This window comes from Xiphophorus maculatus, chromosome 3 (assembly GCF_002775205.1).
Source record: "Xiphophorus maculatus strain JP 163 A chromosome 3, X_maculatus-5.0-male, whole genome shotgun sequence".
Lineage (NCBI taxonomy): Eukaryota > Metazoa > Chordata > Actinopteri > Cyprinodontiformes > Poeciliidae > Xiphophorus > Xiphophorus maculatus.
The window spans coordinates 5947091-5961828 of record NC_036445.1 but is presented as its reverse complement, the minus strand read 5'-3'; positions in this window follow the sequence as shown (position 1 = coordinate 5961828).

Here is a 14738-nt window from a genome sequence, read left to right as displayed (position 1 = left end):
AATATTTGCGAAAAAGTATTTCTATCCAATGAAAAGGGGCATAGATAAGAAAAAAAAAACTTCCATTCTACCTAGTTTCCTGTTTCTAATCCCCTTGGTAATGTTTCTTTGTAGTAAATAAATCATCTATTCATTTATTTGAACTGAACAGTGTTTTTCCTGTCTTTTCATCTGAAAATAACTTATATGAAAATCAAGCTAATTTGAAGATTATGTCTCTGAGTGGACTTCAATTTCACATTTATTAATATGAATACACTGCACTTTCAAAAAAGCTGTAGAGATTAGTGTAAAGTATGTTGCGTTGAGAACTTTCAAAGTGTGAAGATCGGTGCATTTAGAGGAGTGAGTTGCTTTTTGCCTTTAGAGTATTCTCTAAAGAGACCTGAAATCCTCAAAACCAGGTAGTTTGGAATAAAATTACCATGAATGATGTCTGCGTTTCTGCTCTCATTTCATGCTGATGTGCAACTTTTCTTTTTAAGACCACCAGAGATTTTTCCCTGCTCTATCTGTTGCTCAATTTCAGACACAAGCAAACTGCCAGTGCAAAAAAGTAACAACACAACTTCTGACTTTAAATATTCACCTTTTCTACACCAAACTAACAAGTTTAGTTTTTTCCAAACTTTTAAGTTTATTGTAAACAGCAAAATTCTTCCTTGATTCAAAAGCGGAGCCTGCTGTAGTGGAGGGAGGAGACCTTCACACTGCACCCAAGTCACACAATGCATGTGGGGCTTCACGATATGAATTCAGTTTTCATTATCCCGCTGTAATAAATGCGGTGTGGATCCTGGGAGGCCATGACAGCAAAAAATAAATCTGATACATGAATAAACGATGTCCCCCGGGAAGGTAGACTCCTTCTTTGTGAGGAAGATTGACTTCTCCAAGATGGGACACATCAGCCACAAGCAACGGAAACAGAAATAGAAATTGCAGACAGAAAGGCGTTAGCTCAGACTTTTTCTTCAGCTCTGCGACCAGTCGCAGAGCTGCATATAATAATGTTACATATTCTATGCAGTGTGACTGCAAGCCATCAAATTCTCCAACAGGTCAGCAGTTTTATAATTTTCACACTGAGAATGCAATTAAACTTTGACACAAACCTTAGTCACTGTTCTGAACCTCACTTTTCCCGCGTAGTGTTCGGCGTAGCAAAATCTTTTGTGATTCGTGTGCAACATAATGTCAGCATTCACACCTCTCTGACTTGAAATGTGCAACTGAATTACGGTTTCATACCACTTTTGCTGAAACACTGTGACTGCAGTATTGTGCAGGGTGTGTTTGGCACTTACAACAAGCCTAAAAAATAGACTTGCTTACTTGCATGTTTATTTTCTTCTCACAATTCTAACAGAGAGTGTGGAAATTAACTTGTTCCGATCGATATGACAGATTTTCTACCTAATATAAAAGTGACAATTCCATATAAACTATTTGGCGGACGTATTATAGCTACCGCTTGCAAAGCTGGGAATCCACTATACAACTGTGATAACATATCTGTTTTACAGTTTGTAGTTAAAAACCACAACATCCACTTCCGACAAACAGGTCAATGTTTTAATTCTAAAAGAACACTGAAGGTTGATAGCCAAATATGAGCATTTGCTCATTGTTTTTTTTTTTTCTCCATATGACTCTTTTTGTTAGTACAACTAATCCTAAATTAAACATGGCCAGACAGTTAATTTAATCCAGTATTGATGTCTATCAAAACCCAAACATAAAAAAATGCTACTTGTGAAACAAAGTAAACATGTGTTTTAGAGGCCTTTAAATCAAAAGCAAATTTTCATCACAATTATATTCATTCTCAGTTCATATCATTTGTAAATATTAGAAGATTTTTCTTTTACTTTTTTCCATAACGTGGTTGCATGAGTATCAACACTCCAACACATTTTTATTTAACCTTGCTATACATTCTGTACCTTATCTTTATGTTTACTTCTAATCTTTCTGTGTATCTGCATTTTTTTCAATTGCCTGTCATTTTGGTGCTGGTTCATCTGAATTTCCTCACTGAGAGGCAATAATGGATAATTCTATGCATTTCTAATATAACGCATTTTGATTCATGCTTAACCATTTAGACTTCTTTGGTTCAAATCTTTCAGGCTCAATCAGAAATTTTGCAAAGTGCAGTCTGCCTGTCAAAAGTCCTACTAATCTTTTGGATTGTAAAGGCTCTCTTGTCCTCTTTAGCTGAACCCATGTATTTTCTATCTAATTTAATGTCGACTTTATTTACCTGTAATAAAATAGTATAATCTCCCTTCATCTTTAACTTTCTGGGTGTTACCTGAAATGTTTAGGTCTGCACTGGCCAGCATTTGTAACTGCTTAGGTTTCCATTCATCTCAACAAAAACCTGGTGTTTATGTGGCCAGTACAACGTTCATCTGTGGTTTCATCATACCATAACACATTCTCCCATCATCTTAATCATCTTAAACCCAGAAGGTTTAAGATTTTAGCCAGCCTATTTTCAATAAAATAAAAGGCATCTGTTTTACAGCTGCAGATCCTTCAGTATTGCTGTCTGCTTCTTGGCAGCCTTTACAACCATTTTCATCTGTTTTGGAAAAACCTGCAGGCATGGTAATGTCACTGTTGTCCTTTGTTTTGATAACTGTTTTTATGGCATTCATAATATCTGTTGTGGATTATTTTTCTTTTCTTTAATAACTTGTTATTTTGCGCAGTGAGATCTTTTTGGAGTCTCTATAAATGCGCTGGAAATTATGATTTGAGCAAATATATGTACATTGTAAATATGCAGATCCTACTTGGCCATATGTGAACTTTATTTCTGTTTATTAAGGTTCACATAATTACTGATGGACCTGTAGAATCAAGAAAGCACTTAAACGACAATGAAGAAGGCAAAGAAATCTCAAAATCAAATTAAAAACAACATAATTGTGGTATCACATATTCAGGACGTGAATTCTCCATGATTTATTGAACTATACTTTCTACCAGAAAATCCTGAAGGATAAAGTTTGGTTGGTTTTTTTCCCTAATAAACATAAATATATCATAAATTGGATTTTCCATTAACTTAGGTTATCTTTGTGTGATATAAATTTTTATTTGATAATCTGAAGTAATAAGTTGTGTCACAAAAGCAAAAACAGAAGAAATCTGTAACGGAGAAATACTTTTTCATGGTGCTGTATAAGTTGTTGAAAGTAACTAAGTTACATGTCATCTGATAATACACCCCAGGCCCTAAAACACCCAATAAGCTCTGGAACATGCTGTGTATGTTCTGCAATTGCACCTAAGTTTTGTTTCCATCTTTTATATTAATTCTATTGTGGAATAGGAATGTAAAAAAAAAAATCAAAACAATTACCACAACATTTGTGTTTAATGAGTGTAACATTTTGTCCACTTGCTGCTTTCAACAGTAAAGTGCAGGAGGTCTTCAGGGCTGCTGGCACATTGCTGCCTAGAAACAAGACAAACTGGTAATTTTCCACATCTGGGAAGAAAAAGAATCTTACATGCTGATACTGTCATGCCTCTACCTATAATGCTAAGAGACAAGATGATAACGCCCTGTAATTACAAAAAAATAGTGCTATAATTAGACTCACTGAGTATTTTGGAAGGAAAAAAAATCATTAAGGCCTAAATCCATCAGGGGAGAGGAAAAAAAATATTTACTGTACAAATCTGTTTATGCCACTGTGGTGAATCTCGCTGGAAGCTATTAGCTCGACCACTGAAATCAACCTTCTGCAACCCCCCAATCTGGCGTTACAGCAGATGGGTGGAGGTCTGTGATCTGTTGAGGCAATTTTGTGCATGGCTGCCATGGCCTGTCCTGGTGTGACATCTCCTGCTGCTAGCCGTGCTGTACCCTGACCTTCACACTGGGCTGGCATGCAGCTGTCTGGCTGAGAAATGCAAACACACACTCGCACCCCAGGCTTTAACACCGACATACACAAAACACACTTGCCATCCCTAGGGAAGAGCAAAAAGTTTAGTTTTAGCTTGCCGATAGGGTTGAGTGGTATGTGCTATTGTGCTGGCCAGCAGCAACAGTGATCTAGCTGGCAGACAAATGACCAGTGTGCTCAGTTGAACAAAAATGTCAAATGTCCAAAATTTGAGCTTAGTTGGTTACAGATGAGTTACAGGGAATGGAAAATAGTCAAAGTGCTGTGAAGATTCTTTTGCCCCCTTACAGACTTCTTGTTTTTTCTATTTTGCCACATTGCTAAATGTGGCAGGTTATCACACACAATGGAGCATCAGACAAAGACAACCTCAAAAATTAGTTTTTGTCATGATGTGTGTTTGTTGATGGACCCAAATGCATCAGTTTTGAGATGTCAAGAAGTGTTGAAGGTTTAATGAAAAATAAGAACAAAAAACTTATAAAAATCACAAGAAACCAATGCAGTCAGAGAAGAACAAAACTATGAATCCAAGAGAACAGTACAGCCGGTAACTGATGGGGAAAACAACAGCATATAACAGGAGGAACTGATGTATAAGTACCTGGATAGAGAATGCTGGAATAATGGACATGGCCTGATTAGCTAACTGATTGCAGGTGTGAGGGGAGGCAGCGAGGAGAGGGAGAGGAAGAGAGAAAGTGGCACAGGGGGCAAGGGAAGAACACAAGGGATGAGGAAATTAATCTAACAGTAAAGCAAATCTAAACATAGGAAACAATTAAACTAGAATAACTAAGAATGACTAGACAAAAAATAAACATAATAATAAACTGGAATCACTAGAACTGAACTAAAAGAAAAGGAACCACACTGATCTGATCAACTAACAGAATAATAATGAAACTTGAATCAAATCAAACTCCAAGAAAACTCATCACAATCCAAGATCCTAACAGTTTTCAAGTGTTTCATTTAATTTATTATATTAAAAAACTATCAATTGTTGATTTGAACTGCACAGTTCATGTACTTTAAATAGTAATCACTGCACTCAAGGATTAACTGTGATTAAAAACATTTTTTGGAAAGTTGACATGCCAGATAAGACAGTTAGGAAATCACTTAATATTGACATGAAGTAGGGTAACTATTTACTGTCAGACTTACAGACTGGTGGGAAAATATTCTGTGGACTTGCATAACAAAAGTGGAAGTGTTGGTTTCATTGCATCTGGCAAAAACTCAAACTGCCTGGTGGTGTTGTAACAGTTGGGAACTGCTTTGCTTTGCTGTTTCAAGAGCTGAACAACTTCCCTTAACCAATGGAACAAGTCTGTCTATAAGACATGACCTTGACCTTGACCCCAGGCACTCACACAGGAAGGGACAAATGTTATCCAAACCAACCTGACCCTGTGAAGAAGTAATTGCTGCCTTAATTATGAATTAACTATGATTAACCACATTTTTAGGAAAGCTCATTCACCCAGGCTTGAATATGTTTTGATGTGTAGAATTGAAAAAACAGATAAAAGTAGGCTTAAAGAGCTCAAACGCAATATATTATTTCCCAATTTGAAGGAACTTATTAACAGATGAAAAGCAAAATCTTTGGCATTTACTTGTGTGGATAGGAGTGCAAGGTTTTTAGATTCTAATGAGTTTTATCAATGGTGAATTTCTTCAAAATTTACTGCAAGAAGACATCAATGACCAATCAAAGATGACACAAAAGAATCCAGAACAACATTTAAGTAGCTGTTGTCAACACTGGCTTGTTGACGTCCATGAAGCGTCAATGATTCAACAATATGAACAAGAGAGGGCAAAAACGGAGAGCTGTAAGGCCAAAACCACTACTGACTCACATTGGCTAAAAAAAAAAAAAACATCTCAGTGATAACTATACATTTTGATTCAGAATTTGGTTGTTTAGAAAGATGTACATCCTGTTACAATTGGTGTAAAAATAACAGTATTTTATAAAAAGAACATGGTGATGGTAGTGTGGCTGTCTGGAGCTGCTTTGCTGCTTTAGGATGTTGATAATTTACTGCAATTGATGCAACCATAAATTGTTAAAGAGAACATCCAGTCATGAGTTAGTGACCGCTAAGGGTCATCAATGCAACAGAAAATGTTCTAAAATCACCACGAAGTCCGCCACCCAATGGGCAGAAAAACAGAAGGATATAAATGGTCTTGTTAAACTCTGGACCTAATTGCCATGAAGATGATGAGACAAGACCTGAAATAGGCAATTCAATGACGCAGCTTAATTTAAATATATATTTTTTTACATTGCTTTGTAAAATCCTCATTTGAATAATCATCATTCCAAAACTGCCTTTATGTATTTCCTTGTGTTATCTTTATCTAACGTTAAAATGTATTTGATGACCGGAAAACTTTAAATGTGACCAGAAAGCAAACTTTGAATTTTTTTTGAAAAGGACAAATGCTTTTTCACACCTCTGTAAATGTTTGTGAAAGTGTAGTCTCAAAAAAATGTCAAACATGAGTAAAAATGACACATAAAAACGTTCCCATACTGAAACCTTCACCACACCAGTGTGGTCAAACACACACTGTCCCCTTCCACTTCCAATTTGTCGGGTTAGAGCAAGAGGACACATAACATAAACCCAAAGAGACACTTTCTCCGTAGGGAGAGATCTTCTCTCATTATGGGCAGGATTGACACTAGGCCTGGCCTGTCCAGAGGGAGGTCCAAGCCAATATGAGAGTAATTGAAAGAGGCGCTTGACTTCCCGTCTGTAACAGCTTACAGACCAGGGCTGATGTGCCTCAAGGAGCATGGTGTTTAGACAACAGATGGGCAGAGACAAACAACATGAAAGCTGGCTCAGGATTGCAGAGAAAACATCAAATACTGGAAGCCTTTTTATTTTCCTCCTCCTGTACAATGATCAGACGTGTCTCCAGACATCAGCATGTGAAACCTTATCCCTCCTACTGTGGCTGATTCCCTGAGCAGATACTTGATTGCTATCTTCTCGCATTTGTCTCGTAACATCTTTTGACAGAAGTGACTGAGTCCCATGAAGCTCAAAAAATATACCACAAAAATATACCGTAAGAGAACAGGTTTTTGTTGGTTTCCAACATCCCCCAAGCAGCTGTGGTCCTGAGTGTCAACTGCTTAAGCCAGAATGTGGAGAGTTTGAGGCTGCGCCATAGCACTGTGTCTCATGGAGGTGTGTGTTGAGTCCCAGCGGCTAGACTTGTTACAGAGATGACAGCATGTTATGTTTCACTACACAGCCCTCGCACTGACAGTCTGAAAGCCTAGAGCCAAACAAACAGAGGTATCAACGAAGCCAGGTATCTCAAAATCTCTCTCACACACGTTCACACTCACACGCACACACGCCATTACACAAACACATACACTGTATATATGAGCTATGCAGAAGATATGCCCAAAAGCACACAGACAAAAAAAATAGACACATGCACATAACTGAACCAACACGTTTTGCTGTACAAAACATCTGCATCACTGCAGTACTTTCCCTGATAGAGGCTGAAAACAGAGCAATTCTCTCTCACTTTGCAACAAAAGAAATATATATTTCCTTATTATATAATCAAAAGGATCAACAAAAAAATTCAGAGATAAGATGAAGTAAATAAAATCTACTTGAGGTGCACATCACTTTCTAAATACAGGCTCAGATTGCATAGATCCAGGTTATGCATCATTTAGCATACACCATGCACCTGTGGGCCATCAATATTTCAGCTTGTGCTTGAACCCCAGGTGTAAGAACAAGGCAGGCCCTGAAATGTTCTTGGAGGAACTGCTGTACATCTCTGATTGATGCAGCATTCAGTGTGATCAAGAGAATCACCTGGCAGAATGAATATGATTTAGAACAACAGAATCTCATTCGAAGACTTGTTTTTCAGTAAGCTCAGAACATGGAGGTTCAGAGACCAACAAAAGGGCAAGTGTTCAAAGTTTTAAAGGGTATTTGTTAACCTAAGCTCTAAAAGAAAGCACACACCTCACCTTGTTCAATTAAAATGACCCATGTTCAAACATAAAATAAGCATATAATGTTAGAGCAGGCTGAATTTATGCGACTGACTCTTACCCAGAGAAAATAGTGAATGAGCTGCTCAGTGTTCTAATGTGGAGAAACAACCTACCGCTCCAGAAAAACTGTTTATCCGCTGTCATCGGTGGCCATGTTGACTACCCTGAGCAATCATGGCAGGCTCTGCTGTGGAGAACCAGCTGTGGTGTAATGTAGAGTACAAGGGGGGGAGGGGGGTGATTGTGATGTGACAGTGATGTGATTGACAGTGCTAAGACCTTCTTCCTAGCTCTGATTGGTTGTTTCTGACCGGGAGCGATGCATTTCTGAAGATGGCTGTTGGATCCCAAGAAGAAGGCAAAGGAGTTTGTTTTCTTCACAGATCATCTGTCTCATGCTATACTGATATGACATAGTGGCAGTTTTAACAAATAAGTAAATGTTTTATACTTAAGCGTCAGTGAAAGTAAATATCGGATCCTGTGGCTTCTCAGTAAAACTGAAGGTAATAAAGAAGAATGTCTAATTAGGAAACTCGTGCATCATTTTGAAAGTGACCTCACGAGAATAGTGCAAATTCATTTGGCTCCTAGAATTACTATTATTCAAAAATACAGCATGTTTGCTACACTTCCGTTCCGTTTTTCATTTTTAATATTACCATCACTTCCCTCCTCTCTGACTACTAAGAATAATACATATTTGGATTAAAGGAGGTTTTAGTGATAATAGTGCAGTTTGACAAATATTTCATAGAAAGATGGATTTGGTCCAAACAAAGAAATAAAATTGCATAAATCAAATGACTTTCATCTTGTTTCATCAGGCCAACTCAATTATACACAATGCAGAGGTAATTTGTTAAGTTACTAAGCCTAATAGATACAGAAGGTTATACTCTTGCCATCCTACAGCTTGGATTTTGTCACTTATAATTTAAATCATGGATCCATGGGTCATAGATCCAGAAGTTAGAGAAAAACAATGGAAGCTAATGATTTGTTTCTTGAGAGTGTTTTTGCTGGTGTTAGAAGAAGATAGCTAAAGACAGTTCACTGGGGAGTTAAAAAATGGGTGGGACCTTATTTAGCAACTTCTATTTTCATATTCACATTGGAAACAAAGGGCAGAACAAAAGAAAAGCACCTCTCGAATTACTGGGGGAGCTGGCACACTTGTTTTTTTGTGCTCTGTGTTGAAATAAAAGATTTGTCTGAGAATAATTTATTCCAGTACTCCCTTTGCCATTTCCCTCTCCTTCTCTCAGTGATACACTGAGGGTTTTTGAGGTAGAATACCAAATGATAAATATTGCACATTTATAAAAAGTTGAGCAAGTGTATTTAGAATACAGAAAAATGGCACACAGGCTTTTTTTTTTTTTTTGCATTATTCACTTCCCAGTGAGAGCTGAAATACCCAAGAATATATTATGAAAACCAGTCAAAGCCATGTTAGTTCAGTGATTATAAATTTATATTTTTCTCATCAATGAATAACAGGTATTACATTGTAATACAAAACATTTGGAGCTATGCTCCTCCAAAGTAAGGGTACTTATATGAAACCAGAGAGCACGCCTTCCTGTAGGTGAAAGCAGAAAACGTATACTTTTCTTAGCGGTTTAAACTGTCATTAATGGATAAATGGCCACTTATTGGTAACACAAAAATTTGTGAACACTATTAATTTCTCCAAAACATTTCGTACAAAGGAAAGAACATTTTTGACCCAGCAGAAGCAGCATTTTTCTGTGCAAAATACTGCCCAGGAATATGTAATTATAGCAGCCTTGGTTTCAGGGAAAGGTTTAGGGATAAAGACACAGTTCAAACTGTGGTCACCACAGATAACTCAAGTAGTGAGTCAGCAGCCAGTGTGAGGGAGACTCAAGTATTGTTTTCTCCAGTCAAAACATGTCTTCTTCTGTTTAATGTTATATAAATTCATAATTACTAAAAATTGCACACTTTTGTCCACAGATTACTTTGTAAAGTTATATCAGTACCCTCTCCAACTGTTTCTGCTATATGTCATTGTCGTGATTTGAGTTTCTCTGTGTGTTTATTTTGAGTTCCTGTGTCTCTGAGTCTTCATGTTGTCCTGTCGACCTTTGATTAGTTCCCAGGTGTGTCTCGTTCCCTGATTACCTCCTGTGTATTTAGTGTCACCTGTGTCTCTGTGTCTTTGTTAGGTCCTCGTCTCATTTGGCGTCTAGTCTCTGTCATCTGTGTGCCCAGTCCGTCGTCTCATCCTTTGTGTAACCGGTTGCTACCGACGTTGATCCCTGGCTTCCACTCTGCCGTGCTGCCCGGTATTCTGGACATTATTGGACTGTGTAATTCTGGATATTCATTATTAAAACCATCTTACCTGGGTCTGCTGCGTTTCCCTCACCACCTTCCACCACCACTTCATGACAATCATATAAACAAAGGAAAATTGGACTGCAAATGTAGTCTGATTGGATATTAGTATTTCAATTTTCCTTCCAACCATCCTAGAGGATTAAAGCTTTAAGTATCTTCCTGTGTTCTTGGAAAACTTTTAACAGCAAAAATGTCATTAAACTCTCAAATCAAGCACTGTGTTGTGAATGTAAAATTTTCTGTGACCTTAGAGCAGAGACAGAACTAGAAAAACAAAATTTCTGAAGAAATTTAGCCGGGGCCTGCCAAAGCTTGCCCGTCGGTTCGGGCCCGGCGTTGTCACGCTACAAATTAGCATCGATGCTAAAGAACGCTTCAATGTAATCAATAACTGGCTTTCACGAAAGCCAGTTAGCAAATTGCTAACATGTGAACAAATTGTGATTCCGGTTTTTGTCGTGGAAAAAATATTCCATCAAGCTAGCAGCTACGCTATCAGAGCCACAACAAAATATCCCACAGCAGTCAAACTTGTAAAATCAATCACATTTCTTAAAGAACACATTACATTTAAGAACTGTAAGCAGTTCTAATAATATAGTAATTAAATGAAATAGTATATTTTATGGACAGAACACAAACACTTCTTACCTTAACCAAGCAGAGTCGGAAGCAGAAAGCTTCTTCTGCTTCTTTGTGATTTTAGCGGCGGGTGACATCTAACGTTAATATGTATTATCGCCATCTACTGCGCTGGAGTGTGTACGACAGCATCTCCCCCAATCTAAATTCTTACATATAATCCTGTTACCTTCAAAAATGTAATAACCGCTTTATTTATTTTGTGTTTAATTAATATCTTATTAAGTTTAAATGTCTCTATATCATATTTCCTAATTTATTGTTTTAGCTTCTCTCTACTTGCTTTATATTTTCCACAATTAATTATTACATGTTCTACTGTTTCCATATCCATACCACACTCACATCTACCTGTTGGATGTTTACCAATCAAATTTAAAGTTTTGTTTAATCCAGTATATCCAAGGCACAATCTTTTTTTTTTTTCATACTTGCTCTTTTCGCTTTTCAGACTTACAATACTTCATTTGAGCCAGCTGGGGGAGACAATTCTCTGTTTTAGCCAGTAGGGTATTAGGGCGTTTGTAGGAGTTTTCCCATTGAATTATAATGGGGTTTTTTTCGTAGTTTTTTGCGAATTATGTCGCCATGTTCATCCCGAATCCCACCAAAAGTAATAGCTGGAATGGCGTGAATTTTCTGCAGGTTTTGATACCTCTTTTGTAGGTGTGCACGCAGCGGTATGAGCCGCATTAACGGTTACGGATGAAAAATAAAGAATTATAATAATAACTAGAAAAACAAAATTTCTGAAGAAATTTAGCCGGGGCCTGCCAAGGCGCGCCCGTCTGGTTTGTGCCCGGCGTCGTCACGCTACAAATTGGCATCCGCAACGTAATCAAGTTCAGATTTCTTTAGCCGAAATCTCTTTGCTTCCTTGTCTTTCGTTAGGCGATGAAATACGTTCATGTTTGGTTCGGTTCAGTTCTACTCTAGTGGGCAGACTGTACCGCAGCTGCTGCGCTACAGATATTTCTCCGCTGATTTTCAGTAAAACTCTACAACGGAGAACCTGGAGGTTCTGGTTCGGATGAACAAAATAAACCCAGATATTTTATGTTTTATTATTTGAAATTATTGATAGGCCAAACATAATGAAAAAAACTCAGATCATGAAGTTATTTTATGTAATTCAAACAAAAATTATAATTTACATCATACCAAGCTAATATTATGTAGTTCTGCTGTTTTTCACTGTCGGCACAAGACGGCAGCTGAGAGTATCTGTATCCGAAGCAACTGAGTCAGTGAAGTAGCTTAATATGCTAGTTCCGGTTATTTGTGACAATTTCTGCAAGTCACAATAGCTCTAGGTTGAGGTAAAACAAAATTGCCTTATTTCAGCTGATCAGATTGATGTTAACAGCGATTTTATAGCCTAACAGGTTTCACGAAAGCCAGTTAGCAAAGTGCTAACATGTGAACAAATTGCGGTTCCATCAAGCTAGCAGCTACGCTATCAGAGCCACAACAAAATATCCCACAGCAGTCAAACTTTTAAAATCGATCACATTTCTTAAAGAACACATTACATTTAACAACTGTAAGCAGTTCTAATAATATAGTAATGAAATTAAATAGTATATTTTATGGACAGAACACAAACACTTCTTACCTTAACCAAGGAGAGTCGGAAGGAGAAAGCTCTTCTTCTTCTTTTTGTTTTTAATGGCGGTTGGCAAGCAACTTAATGGTGTGCATTACCACCACCTACTGGTATGGAGTGTGGATCAGGGCGTGCATTACCGCCACCTACTGGTATGGAGTGTGGATCAGGGCGCAACTTAAAAAAAAAAAAAACACTAAATCCTTTCTATCAGTTTAGTTTTCTTAAGAAATTTTATGAAATAACATAAATATTCAGAGGAAGAGGAATATCCCAAAATATCTGGAATTTTTAACTGTAACTTATTCTTTAGAAGCCTATTATTATTATGCTTCATTTTAAAGTTCCAAACTAATTCCATGTGTAACAGTTACTCAGTTAACCGCTCCCCAATCTAAAGTCTTACATATAATCCTGTTACCTTCCAAAATGTAATAACCGCTTTATTTATTTTGTGTTTAATTAATATCTTATTAAGTTTAAATGTCTCTATATCATGTTTCCTTTGATGTTGCTCTTAATAATTCATTATATTTTTTCCAGACTTACAATACTTTATTTCCATAATTCTACTTTGTTTTAAGGACACCTTAGGTAAATGATCTTCCATTTCATTTCCTGCTATATCTTTATGAGCTGGTATCCACATAAACCTAATCTCTATTTTAGAGATGCTGGGTTAGACAATTCTCTTTTTGAGCCAGCTGGGGGAGACAATTCTCCGTTTTAGCCAGTAGGGTATTAGGGTGTAGGATTTGTACCATTGAATTATAATGGGTTTTTTTTCGTAGTTTTTTGCGAATTATGTCGCCATGTTAATCCCGAATCCCACCAAAAGTAATAGCTGGAATGGCGTGAATTTTCTGCACGTTTTGATACCTCTTTTGTAGGTGTGCACGCAGCGGTATGAGCCGCATTAACGGTTACGGATGAAAAATAAAGAATAACTAGAAAATTTCGGAAGAAATTTAGCCGGGGCCTGCCAAGGCGCGCCCGTCGGGCTTGGGCCCGGCGTCGTCACGCCACAAATCGGCGTCGACGCCAAAGAACGCCGCAACGTAATCAGTGGCACGCGGAGAACCGCAAGAACGTTAAGCGAGGCGGACGTGCACCATTCGGTACGATTTAAAATGTTGTCAAGGCTTTTATTTTGGAAGTTTTGTTAAACTTCATTTCAAAGGGCCAAACTAATCCCATGCGTAATAGTCCTTGGGTTAAAATAGTTATATAATGCTCAAAACACAAGTAGCTGATGTAAAAATATTCAATGCTTTTATTTTGAAATTTTCAGTATGCTTCATTACGTCATGTAAAAATATTCAAGGCTTTTATTTTGAAATTTTCAGTATGCTTCATTATAAAGTTCTGAACTAATACCATGTGTAACAGTGCTTTGGATGAAAAAGTCAAATAAAGCCAAAAAGAGCAATTACATCATGTAAAAATATTCAAGGCTTTTATTTTGAAATTTTCAGTATGCTTCATTTTAAAGTTCTGAACTAATACCACGTGTAAGAGTGCTTTGGATGAAAAAGTCAAATAAAGCCAAAAAGAGCAATTACGTCATGTAAAAATATTCAAGGCTTTTATTTTGAAATTTTCAGTATGCTTCATTTCAAAGGGCCAAACTAATACCATGTGTAACAGTGCTTTGGATGAAAAAGTCAAATAAAGCCAAAAAGAGCAATTACATGATGTAAAAATATTCAAGGCTTTTATTTTGAAATTATTATTATGCTCCATTTTAAAGTTCCAAACTAATCCCATGTGTAACAGTGCTTTGGATGAAAAAGTCAAATAAAGCCAAAAAGAGCAATTACGTCATGTAAAAATATTCAGGGCTTTTATTTTGAAATTTTCAGTATGCTTAATTTTAAAGTTTAAAACTAATCCCATGTGTAACAGTTACTGAGTTAAATCAGTTATATACAGCCCATAGCAGCGGGTAGTTCTAAAGGCCAGTTCTCAGTCCTGATCTGTTTCAACTGAGGATAGATAGAACTACAGCGATGCGTATTTGTAGTCCAAATCAGCAGCCAATAGCCTCTTGAGTTCCGTTGCTATGGTAAATAATGGTCTCAGCAGGTGTGAGCTGTGAGCTCTGAGCTCTCAAACACACTTTGTG